The 13,551-nt window shown below is 34.6% G+C and overlaps 1 protein-coding gene across 4 annotated transcripts in view; it reads left to right on the top strand.

Annotated features, from left to right (window-relative positions):
- Window positions 1-8,794: 8,794 nt before the first annotated feature.
- LOC126199312 (N-acetylgalactosaminyltransferase 6-like) overlaps window positions 8,795-13,551 on the top strand; it is a 217,422-nt gene continuing 212,665 nt past the window's right edge. For all 4 annotated transcript variants that reach the window (XM_049936146.1, XM_049936147.1, XM_049936148.1 and 1 more), the window contains exon 1: window positions 8,795-9,284. The gene's annotated coding sequence lies outside the window, so the exon portion shown is untranslated. The remainder of the gene's footprint in view (window positions 9,285-13,551) is intronic.

Raw genomic sequence — 13,551 nt, 5'->3', positions numbered from 1 at the left:
TAAACTTAAAATATACACAACTACATGCTAATATATTTTTTCTCTCATGTGTTTTGTTTGTAAAAATATAGAGATATTTCAACCAAACAGTAATTGTCATGAGCATAACATACGGAGTAAGAATGACATACACAGCGAGCTCAGAAATTTGAGCTTGGCACAAAAGGGTGTCCACTACACTGGAGCAAAACTCTTCAATGTTCTTCCTCCTGAAATAAAGACAGAGATTCATAACAAGAGTAGGTTGAAGAAAGCACTAAAAATATTTCTGCTAGAAAAAGCTTTTTACAGTCTAGATGAATTTTTAACTAAATAAATTATAATATTTTAATATTATATAATACAAGTTGATATAATGCCACTAAGAATTTTATTTAACCTGAGCTCTGTATCTGTGTGTGCTCTGTATCTGTTTTCTGTAGTGCTTTAATGATTCTAAGAAAATATGTATTTATTTTTCTGTATTGCTGCCCAAAGAATTTACTGTATAAATTTTTATATAATTATGTACCCAAATTTCTGTATATGCTATAAGATTATCAGATTTTATTTGTAAAAAAACTGACTTGTTCCACGTCCTTATGTATCCAACACAGTTGGACCTATGGAACATGAAATAAATCAAATAAAATCAAATCAAGATGGTAGTGCTAAACGGTTATGCATACGCTCAAACGCCGAGCTACCGATAGATATCTCTATGGTCTTGCTACCATGATCCTTCACGATTCATTGCCATCTTTGTTTTGTTGTTCTTTATGCCATTTTGGGAGCCAAACAAGGTTACAAAAGATTTTTGTAGTGTAGTTTCTATTGTTGTTGATGATAGGTGTGGATGGTTTTTGTTGTATTGTGTCTTTTAGTGGTGTTTTATAGGTTAAAATATGTGATCGGTAATATTTCCTTATATTGTTTTGCATGTTGTATGGTCGATCGGACTCACCAGTTTCATTTGAGGTGTATTATAGGTCAATTGAAGGGTACAATACCATATTCTTTTATTGTTCAGGGGTTGATGGGAATCGCATGCTTCATTTGAGGTGATGTAAACTTAAGTGTTTGATACCACATTCTCTTGTATGTTTCATTTGAACTGTAAAGTCAACTGAAGAGTCCGATACCATTTTTTTTGTAGTTAGACATGTTGATGACGTCATGGCTAAAAGCAGACGGGTGGTATCCCATGCGTCAGTTATAAGTAATTTTCGCTGCATTATATCCAATGTCGGAATACCCTCAAACTTTATTTAGGGGGAAAAAAAAAAAAAAAAAAAAAAAAAAAAAAAAAAAAAAAAAAAAAAAAAACACTGTTCAAGGGTATACCAATTCAGGTTTTTCAGCATCTCCATGGCACTCAGCCATGGACCAAACAAAACTGTGACCATGGTTCAAATGGCTCTGAGCACTATGGGACTTAACATCTATGGTCATCAGTCCCCTAGAACTCAGAACTACTTAAACCTAACTAACCCAAGGACATCACACAACACCCAGTCATCACGAGGCAGAGAAAATCCCTTACCCTGCCGGGAATCGAACCCGGGAACCCAGGCGCGGGAAGTGAGAACGCTACCGCATTACCATAAGCTGCGGACTGTGACCATGGGTACTGCCCTACTTGAGATATGCTCAGTATCCTCTAGTTGTCCTATTAGATATGGATCTCACTTATATGTGTAGTCATTTACAAGTAATCTCCTTTGAAGACTAAATGCATTTTGCTGGTGTTCTACCAGTGTTTCATTTCGTTCACCTACAAACTGTTACACCCTGATATTTGCATGTGTTCACTGATTCCACCTGTGACATACTGATGTTATAGTGACAGGATACTATGTTTTCTTCCATTTGTTATGTGCACAATTTTACATTACAGGAATTTAAAGCAAGTTGCAAATCCTTCCAACACTTTGAAATCTTTTTAATATCTCACTGAATATTGGTGGATTATTGAAAACTTCTTAATATCTCACTGAATATTTGTGGAGCTTCTCTGGCAGCATTTCATAATAGATAACTGCATCATTTGAAAACATCTGCGGTTGCTGTTAATACAACCTGCTCAGTCATGAATATACAGTATGTCCACATCAAAATGCACCATTTTTTGAGCCAGTGAGACCTACATTGCTGCCTAGTTTTTGTCAACATCTGGTACATTTTAATTGTTCTCTGGCCGAACGAAAATGGTGTGAGTTCAGGAGAATTGTGCTGTGGTATGCAAGGTTAAATCCATTAATAGATTCTCCAGGCCATACAGCACAATGACAAGCAATGAAACTTTAACAGTTGTATACCAAAATGTGCAAGGACTAGAAAGTAAATTAGCTGAAATAGAAGTTCTATTAACTGACTATCTAAAAGACATTAACATACTATGCATAAGTGAGCACTGGGTAAAAGAAATGCAAGCGTCTAGCATAATTATTCCAAATTTTGAAATGATTAGCAAATTTTGTAGAATCAACCATAAAGGGGGTGGGACATGTATTTATGTTAGGACAGGGGTAGAATCAAAAGAAATTAAATGTAAACTAAAATGCATAGAAAAAGATTTTGAATACAGTATATGTGAGCTAACCAAATTAAAAATTACTATTGTGTGTTTGTACCGATCACCACTGGGCAACTTTGCCATTTTTATGAAAAACCTTGAGGGACTGCTGAATGAACTTAAACATAATGTAATTGTTCTTGGTGATTTTAATGTTAACTTTAAGAATGATTGTAGTAAACAACAGCAACTGGGCAATCTGTTTTTGTGTCATAATATGATGGCAACTGTAAATGAAGTTACCAGATGCAGAAATATGTCTGAAACTATAATAGATCAAGTATTTATAAACAAGGACAAGTGTGACTATAACACTGAAGTAATTGACACTGGTTTCTCGCATCACAAGGGTATCAAATTGAGTTTAAATGTCACATCTTACAAGGACCCTGTTATCAATAACAATTACAGAGAAAGGAGATTTATAAATGATGACAGCATAAGAATTTTTAATTACATTCTGGAAAATAACAACTGGGGTAGTGAATCAAGTGGTGATGTCAACAGAAAGTTTGACTCATTCCTTGAAAGCTACAAACACTGCTTTGATGTTGCCTTTCCTATAAAAAGAGTCAAAACTAAACATAAAACCAAAACAGGGGTTACACAGGGGATTAGAAAGTCATCAGACACTCTCAGAAAGTTAAATAAATCAGCCAGGAAGAATGTAGTAATGAAAGCGCATGTGAAATGTTATAGAAGCCTGTACAAGAAAGTAATAATTGCAGCTAAGAAGCTTGATAATGATACCTATATTGAGAAAGGTAACAACAAAATGAAGTCAACTTGGGAGGTAATAAATAAAAATATAGGTAGACACAAAAGAAAAGATAACAGCTTTGTCATTAAAAGTGGGGGTAAAACTGTTAAGGACCCACTTCAGATTGCCAACATATTTAATGAACATTTCACAAATATAGCCATAAATTTAATTAAAACTAAATGCAATTCCAATAGCAAGGTAAAAATCCCTATGAATGACATGACAATGTTCCTTTATCCAGTAACTGATTCAGAGGTACTAAATGCTATAAATAAGTTAAAAAATAAAATGTCATGTGGGTGTGATGGGATTCCTGACAAAGTCGTTAAGCAAAGTGCAAGAAACATAGCCTCGCATCTCACTGAAATTATAAATGAATCTTTTAAGACAGGGGTGTTTCCATCAAAACTTAAATGTCTACTATAAAGCACCCAAGCTTATTTCAAGGTGGATATTGAGTTTAGGTTCAGTTGAAAATTCAAGATTGAAAAATCAACCTGTTACACAGCTTATTTCAAGGTGGATATTGAGTTTAGGTTCAGTTGAAAATTCAAGATTGAAAAATCAACCTGTCACACAGTTTACATCGAGCTGTAAAAATTTAGCTTGAATTAAAATAATTTTCCCAAGCTTGAAATAAACTGTAATTTCCCTGGAAGGCTGTACAGCAGATGTGAGCGCAGCATAGCTTCCATAGACGTCCACGGAAAGCGCCACAAGCGTTTATAAGCCTTGCAGTTGCACTGACTCTGCTAGGTTTACGGCCATTTTATTTGTGTGACGTGCGTTAATGATTGTTGACTGTTGTGAAGTTTGTTTTATACTGGAAAATAGTTCGGAAAGTGTGTGTCGTCCCCTGCCTTACTGCTACACCGGGTCTGAAGAAGATATATAGTGTATTACAGGTACGCTTGTGCATTTTTTCTCTAGTGGTACGTTAATATTACAAATGTTAAATATTATTACATAACGTAAAGAAATATCATATTCTTTTACGTAGAAAAATTGAACCTGGATGAAAGTGAAATGGATTACCAGCTAAGAAAACATATTACAAGTTGTTCAGCAAAAAGAGGTCATTTTAAACTAGCTCTCTAGTACGTGGCACCAATAAATTAAAACTTAATGTTATTTTACCTTTTTAAAATCTCGCCTTTTTATGTATATCGCCCTATTACATTTGTTTACTTGTAAATACTCGCGTGTGTCACACCATGAATGAATAATCATGAAGTGTGAAAAGTTTCTTTGCTAACGCAAATAGTAATGACATGGTGACCGGGAAAAGTGCATCAAGAACCAGTCACTGCATAGGTGTCAGTCTTTTTTATTTACATAGCTTTGACTGGTCTTCAATTGCTCTTAATTTTGTTGTTCCCTAGGTGAAATAATACTGCTAGGCCTACTGGTACTTCTTACTTTTATTGTTATTTGTAATGTGGCTGAAATCTAATAAAAGGCAATATTAAAATATGACAAGGAGAACATTTTTTGTTCTTTTACATTTCAGTTCCACTGAACTGGTAATTTCTTAAATTCATTTCGATTTCATCTTTTATTTCATTTTGATTCAGTTTTACTCACCAAAATATAATTGTGGATATAATAAAACGTCTACATTTTTTCTAAACGGTAGTTTTCTTATAAGCTTACAGTATGAGGTGTATATGATTTCAAGTAATTGTTTCTTTATAATTCAGATTAAATGGCCCTGAAACTGTTAGAAATAGTGATGTGTGGCTTCTTCATGAAGTCATCGCAAAATTACCCAAATGTCATCTTTACTTTCAAAATTTCGAACAAAAAGTTATTTCAAATTACTTTAAAAACTCTTTGGAATGAAGTCACCAGAAGCAGCTGCTTACTCAGTGACGTTTATACTAGTTAATGATTCTTACTACATCAGTGAGTTTGAAGTTATTTTGCTAATCTGGGGCATAAATTATATTTAGGTTGATCAGTTTCAACTTTTTACATTTTTTATGTTTAGGTATGGCTAACATTTTCTTTTACCTGTTACAGGATCATTATACCAGCAGAAGTCAGCGATATTTGCTCTGGTCTGTGTGCTGGGACCGGAGGGGCTTCAGAATAATTAAATTTTAAAATAAAACAATTTTAAACACTTTGAAAATAAATTTTTTTAAACATACATGTCTTGATAATTTTTTCACACCATTTCCATTCTGATATTTACTTAATTAATTAGGTTCAATAAATTCAGATTAATAATTATGTAGCTTAAAACAAGCTGTAAATACCAAGCTGTATTCCACGTGTGTAGATACAGCTGGAGCCAAACTTGATAAGTCAAGCTTGAAATATCGCTTGAACTCTGCCAACTTTGATGTTTGTTTCAAGCTTGAATCCAACTAACAGGCCTGGATATTCCAGCTTTGATCAAGCTTATATACTTGAACTTTACATCTGGAAACAAGTTTGAAATCGGCTTACTGTGCTATCTGGGCGTTAGTAACTTTAGGCCTTTATCAATGTTGTCAGGTTTCTCAAAAATAATAGAAAGGATAATGTATCAGAGACTATACAAATTTCTTATTAAGAATAGAATATTGGTTAATGCGCAAAATGGTTTCCATAAAAATAAATCAACTGAAACAGCTATCTTCAATTTTTTGCAACTTGTTCTAAATTCCATAAACAGAAAGGAATTAAATTGTGGATTGTTTTTAGACTTATCAAAGGCCTTTGATGTCATCGACCATAAGTTACTGCTTAGGAAGTTATATGCCTATGGGATACGTGGAGTTGCCCACAAATGGTTTGAATCATATCTGTCAGACAGGTATCAGAAGGTGGAGATAAGCCAGGCAGATAGGACATATTCATCAAGATTCGAGAGAGTTTTGTATGGAGTACCCCAGGGATCTGTGTTAGGGCCATTACTGTTTTTAATATTTATCAATGACCTACCAAGTCAACTACCTGAAGCAGAGGCAGTACTGTTTGCTGATGATACAAGTTTGTTCGTTACAGCAAATAGTGAAGCTGACTTACAGGAAAAAGTCACATTAGCAACAGACGAAGCAGACAGATGGTTTAATGAAAACAGACTCATTGTGAATGCCAAAAAAACAACGTGGATCAACTTCAGACATATTACAAATAAAATAAAAACTAACCTTACAGTAGAACTGGGTAAGTGTAAGATTGAACAAGCATCATACACTAAATTCTTGGGAGTATGGTTTGATGAACACTTAAGATGGGAAAAGCATGTAATATCATTGAACAAAAAATTAAGTCAAACATGTTATATACTTAGAATGCTTAAAAGCTCATGTAATATTAAAACAGTGTTATGTGTTTATTTCTCATTCATGCACAGTTTATTAAGATATGGTGTACAGTTTTGGGGGAACATCAGTCTAACAAAACACTCATTTAGACTACAAAAGAAGGCAGTCAGAATAATAAAAGGTATAGGATATACAGACTCTTGTAGGCAAGCTTTCAAAGAATTAAAAATCATGACACTACCATCTTTATACATGTATGAAAGCATATGTTTCTTAAAAGAACACGAGGAATTTTCTACATTAAACAGAGAATTTCACAACTACGAAACAAGGAATAGGAATGAGTTCCACAGAGAAATTCATAAAACAGCTATGTATCACAAAAGTGTACTATACCAACCCAAAATCCTCTACAGTGCTCTCCCCAAAGAACTAAAAATAATACCAAAACTGTACATATTTAGAAGAGAATTGAAAAACATGTTATTGAGCAATAGTTTTTACAGTATTGAAGAGTTAATGAATCGTTGACAATAAAAGCGCAGTTAATATTTCCCTGACATAATAAATATGTGTAATTGCTCACATTTAAATACTTGCTGTTTCTATGAAAATGTGAAACAGTGTTAATGTAAGAATGTAAATAATCTTTGATGTGAGAATCACTAACTTTTTTTTTGTACGTTGTTATCCTACTTGTATATTTTTATGTTAATGTTCTAAAAGTTCTATTAAAATTGTAATGTCTAAGTGACAAGTAAATTCAATTACAAATTTTCATGTATATGTATTTTAAATTGTAATGTTTATTGACAAGTCCTGTATCATTTCGATGATGTCCTACAAGGATGCTAATAAATTGAATTGAATGAATTTGCATCTGAAATGCTAACTGAACTGATTGGAATCCTGCATTTTGGCAAGTGTAAGCATAGCGTTAACATTTGGTGGTCACAGAATCCATACAGTGTGAAGGAAAACGTACGAGATCGCCCAAAAGTGAACATTTGGTGTAGCCTCATGTGTGAAAAGATAACTGGACCATTATTGTTTGCGGAGGATACTGTCACTATGTAGGAGATATTTGCTGTTCCGCAGGTTGAAGAAATCTTAACGAGAAAATGGTGGTCCACCTCGCTGGTGGATGTTTGGAAAACACTGAACTGAATGTTTCCAGGGTGCTGGCTTGGATGTGATGGACCCATGAAGAGGCCTCCACGTTCTTCTGGCAGCCTACAACTGGGTTCATGGGCTACGTGAAGTGCAGGATGTTCGTCATTGCAGCGTGGGACCTTCATGACCTCCGTACTCGGATTTTGGAAGTCATTGGTATCATCCCTCTGGACATGTTTCGGCACCTGGATGGAAACCGAAGACAGGTCAGACATTCTTCATGTCACCGCAAACGTTTTAAAGTGTTGTGGTTTGATTTTTTTTTTTTTTTTTTACATGGCATACGGCTCATTTATCAAAAGGCCATAAGTCTATTTCATTTAGTTTTGAGCTGCGAGCAAACTGAAAATATGGCATTTCGGTGTAAATACCCTGTACAACATAAACAGCAAGATCTACATCTGACTTCCGTTCAAAATAACATGCTGCCACAATTTTGGAACAGCCTTTGCTTTAATTGTTTATGTGTTTCATGAACAGGCCCGGGTAAAAAGCCAACTTTAAGGAATATCTTACCCATTCCGAGATAATTTTTAATATCTCTGAAGTGATTTACTGACTATCGCAAAGACTGCGGTCAATGTGTTTGTTTATTGTTAACCAAAGAAAGACATTAAGACAATGACATTCGGTACAATAGCAGAGATCACTGGAATGGATGTAGCTCTAGCGCAAACGCGCGAAGCGGCTGCAGTAGCAATTACGACAGCTTTTAAATATGTTTCCATGTTAATGAAAGAAGCAATTAGTCTCGAGCGGAAAAATCATTTTACTGGACGGTTGTGCGTCTTTTCGAAATTCATCAATGTTTCTCGAAGCTGCGGCTACAAGTATATTGAAATACTGTTTTATTTGACAGCCAACACAGCTCGTATTTTCGCGAATACAAAAAGAAATTCGACATCCATGTAACCTTCATTCATCATAGTACCGTTTAATATTCGTTTATTGACAATTTTTCTCTTTTACCGGCACCGACTGACACTCATTTTTATCACGTACAAATTTATTACATTAACGTTATCGCTGCACAGAGATTTCGTAATGCACGATAAGCCCTGAAGTTCCGACGGAATTGTTGTGGGTGTTGGAACTGGAAGTGAAAGCGAAAGCAGATGTTAGGTGTGTGATGTTACATGTGTCAAATAACTCGACCAGTCAAGAAGCACGACGTGTACGAGTTGAAATGACAGTCCAATAGTGCAGTGAAAGCTGTCAGTTATATTTTATGGCGCTAACTTCTGGAACAGAAGTAACTGTTGACACGTTTTCCCTTCCAGTTTAATGAGTGAATATAAAGAATGAAGCCTGTTACTGATAACACAAGGAGATAGTGGCTGGGCAGAATAAGCGATTCGTCAGAGTTTTACGTATTGTTAAAGATACCACTTTTTTATGTATCATTTGAAAGAATTAAGACTCAGATATAAAACAGTTACTAGAAGAGACGAGGAACTGAGAACTAGTGGATACTGTGTTTTACAAGAAATATTAAGTGTAGATCCCGGTTGTTGTGATATATTACTAATTTTACCAGGTGAGTGAGGTTGTTTTACTCTTCAACTGTTGGAAACACCATTTTCGGCACCCATTTAAGTTCTGCACACTACAGAAACATTATTTTTAAACTTTCGAAATTCTTGATTAGAAAAGAGCTAGTCTTATATCGGTTACTTTCTTTCTCTATCGCCCATGGTGTACGACAGTACAGAGAAGATATGATAATAAATAAGTAAATAATACGCTAATATATAGGCCATCAGTCTAGAAATGGAGCTAACATCATTTTACTGTGTGCGGATTATTGGTATTTCAGTATGGGATAGTAGAAGCCAATGTGTTTCTGTACACGTGGCTATGGTTTTCGGTCGATCAATGCGGACTACCTCTCGTCATTTGACTGTGGAGTACACCTTTTGTAAAGTGTGCTCTGCCTGCATCGATTGTACATTTATTTTTCAATATCAGGTTTCCCCCTAATTTTGCCAGTAGACTGAAATGCCTTAAAAAAACACCAAGATCCTGTTAAATATAGTGCCTGTTCAGATTCAGATCCTCAATTGTACAGAATCTCATAATATGCAATTGTAAACAAATCAAAAGACATAACATTACATTACCTTAAAGTAGGCCTAGATATCAGTAGGTATTTGCATGCAGATGGCTAGTAAACTGAGGTGACATCTAAACTTGGGTAAGTCAACCAAGAAGTTCAGTTCTGCCTGCTTTGCACTTAGAAATCTCTCTCATTGTGTTGATTTGGATATAGGATTATTTCACTCAGTACTATCCTGTGACATTATCTGAGAAACAAATGCAACTATGGTAAAAATAGTATTTATTCTACAGCAGCATGCATTAAGAATATTATTTACTTATTTATTATCATCCCAATGATCACATTTGTGATATAGGATTTGTCAGGGTACATTTTAACAACTATATAATATCTTTACAAAATTTGTATCTGTGCTGAATTCATATTAATCTATCTTATGTTTAATACAATATACAACTAATAAGTGTTTTTATAACATAATTTATTATGCACTGATGTAATTTCATTTGTCACATTAACTTAAACATATATTTGATACAGTTGCGCAGAGATATTCACTTATGCTGTAATATCATTTGTCAAGCATGTGGTTCTATAGAACAGTTTTAAATTTATCCTCATTTTCCAGCTCTTTGATATGTTTTGGTAGCGCATTAAAAAGTTTGATGTCTTGATTACATACATGTTTCTGGCTTCGGGTCCTTGTTACAGTTTGTATGTGGAGATCTTTACATTGCTGTGTATCGTAATTATGGAAGTCTGTATTGGTTTTCATTTTGTCCTGATTTCTTTTGATCACCAACAGACATTTCAAAATGTATAATGATGGAATTGTTAAAATTTTCAATGCTTTAAAAAGGGGCCTACAATGTGTTTGAGGTGGGCTGTGGGTCATTATCCGAATAGCACGTTTTTGTAATTTGAAAATCTCATTTAGACGACAATTTGTTTTTCCCCAGAATACTATCCCATAGGATGCAGTGGACTGAAAATAGCCAAAATATACTAATCTGGTACAGTTATTACTACAAACTCTTGAAATTATTCTAAGCACAAAACATGCTGAATTTAGTTTTAGTGCTAAGTTCACCACATGGTTCTTCCAATTAATCTTCTCATCAATGTGCATACCCAGGAATTTTGCACACTGTACTCTTTCAAATTGTTTGCCCTCCATGGTGGGATTTAGGTCGTCCTGTTCACTTATTTTTCCATATTGCACATAATTAGTTTTTTTGCTTTCAGTGTTAGCTTGTTAGCACTAAACCATTTTTGTATATCTTGTAGGACATGGTCCACAGTACTGTGCAATGACTGCTTCATATCACTAACTATTAAACTAGTATCATCAGCAAATAACATGATTCTAGCTTTTCTCTCTGACACCTGAGTATCATTAATGTAAATGAGGAACAGCAAGGGGTGTATTACACTTCCTTGGGGTACTCCCACTGTGACCTCCCTTGGATCTGATCTTAGTTTAATTTTTTGATTAATATTTGATGCTGTAATTTCAACCACCTGCATCCTCTTTTCCAGATAATACTCAAACCACTTTTTTACCGGTCCTCTGATACCTATAGCTTCAAGCTTTTTCAAAAGTCTGCTGTGGTCGACAGTGTCAAAGGCTTTTGACAAATCTAGATTTATCCCAACTACACTATTTCCCTCTTCCAATTTAGTGATTATTTCTTTTGTGTATTCTAGTACAGCTGTTTCGGTACTTCTTCCAGCTTGAAATCCATGCTGATTACTGTTTATCAGATTGTGCATATTAAGATAATGTGTGACTCTATATTTCATTAGTATCTCTAAAACTTTAGAGAAAGTTGGGAGGAGTGAGACAGGTCTGTAGTTTTCTATTTTAAGTTTATCACCCTTTTTCAACAGGGGAATGACTTTAGAAATTTTCAGTTTTTGTGGAAACACGCCCTCAGCCATTGACAAGTTTGCGCCAATGGTTTCGCTATCTGATTAACTGTTTTCCTTACTAATATTATTGGCACCTCATCTACTCCAGCTGACATCTTGGACTTCAGACTTTTAAATCACTTTGAAAACTTCCTTTCCGTTTGTTGGAACTGCCATCATAGTGCTGGCTGCCTTGGATGCTTCCATCTTAATCTGCTCCCCAAGATTCCTGCTTAATGTCTGGGGTACATTTAAAAAGTAATTATTTATATAATTAGGCATGGCATATTTATCTACCATTTTATTCTCCTCATCTTTTAGAATAATTTCCTTGTCTTTGGTAGGTACCCCGGTTTCTTTTCTCACAATTTCCCATGCTATTTTAGTTTTATTTCTGGACTGTTTTATTTCCATATTATTACTTAATAACTTTGCATTTGCAATTACTCTGCGGTATATTTTCCTATACCTCTTTACATATTCTATAAAATCAATATTTGTACACTCCCTCAACTCTGAATTCAGTTTTTTCATGTTTTCACATGATTTCTTAATTCCAAGAGTCATCCAAGAACTTGACTTTACGTATCCAGTAGACTTGATTCTGGTCAGTTTCTTTGGAAAACACATCTCAAAGTTCATCATATGAATCGATGCAAATACACTATATGCCTCATCTGTACTTGACTGTTTCATAACATCTAACCAATTTTCATTTTCTAAGATACTTATGAACTGATGACAGCTGTCCACAGAGAAGTTTCTTTTGTAAATATTATTTACACCTTTATCTTCCTTTGACCTTAAAGGGATTTCAATGGCGAGAGCATTGTGGTCAGACAATCCTAAATCTATGTTTGTTACCTCTATGTCAGTTTCTGACATATTTGAGAAAATGTTATCTATGAGGCTATTGGAGGTGTTTGTTATTCTAGTTGAATTGTTTATGTGTGGTGACATGTTGAAACTCTTTAATATGTCCAAAAATTGCCTTTTTTGTTGACTTTCAACTAGAAGATTAATATTGAAATCACCACAAAGAATAATCACAGTTTCTTTTTTGTAAATAGTATTTAGCAACAATTCTAATTTATCAAAAAAGACTTCTATGTTTCCGCATGGTGACCTATACACTGTTATGACTATGACTTTTTTCATCAGGCCATATAGCTGGACAGCACCTGCTTCAAAAAACTTGTCAATACTTAAGTTCTCTGCTTCACATCTCTTTTTAAATTCTAACTCTTGTCTAAGGTAAATACTGACTCCACCACCTTTTGCAATTTTCCTACTATAATTATTTGCCGGTTTAAATGGATTAATATGAATACTACTAATTTCTTGGTCCTTGCACCAATGTTCAGTAATACACAAGACATCAAGTTGGGTGTTACTTACTGCTATTTCAAGTTCACAATATTTGTTCTTGAGGCACTGCACATTTAGAGTCATAATCTTTAGAACAGGGGAGTGAGCACTGGTGGTATTTCTCCTTTCGTTTAACACTGTTATCTTGGAGTTTTCATTATGGCTGGATACCAAAAATCCTGTTGTACCACAGGTTTCTTGTTTCTGTTGCTTTTCCTACTTGAAATGGATGATGCTGATTTATTGTTTATACTAGCTGCGGCAGCTGATGATATTTTAATATTTACAATAGCAGATGATGATGTTTTTAGTGCTTCAGCAAATGTTGCTCTTGTTAAGGTTTTCATTTCTTCTGCTTTTGCCCTCATTTGGAGTGGGATTTTAGGGAACTTTTCTACTGTTATGCGGCTTATTTCTTCTAGTATCTTTTCACCCATCATCTTTTTTCCATAATAGTTCCTGTGCT

The sequence above is a fragment of the Schistocerca nitens genome, chromosome 8 (assembly GCF_023898315.1).
Source record: "Schistocerca nitens isolate TAMUIC-IGC-003100 chromosome 8, iqSchNite1.1, whole genome shotgun sequence".
NCBI classification, from domain to species: Eukaryota; Metazoa; Arthropoda; class Insecta; order Orthoptera; family Acrididae; genus Schistocerca; species Schistocerca nitens.
The sequence above is the reverse complement of the archived record's forward strand: the minus strand, read 5'-3'. Positions and strand labels throughout refer to the sequence as shown.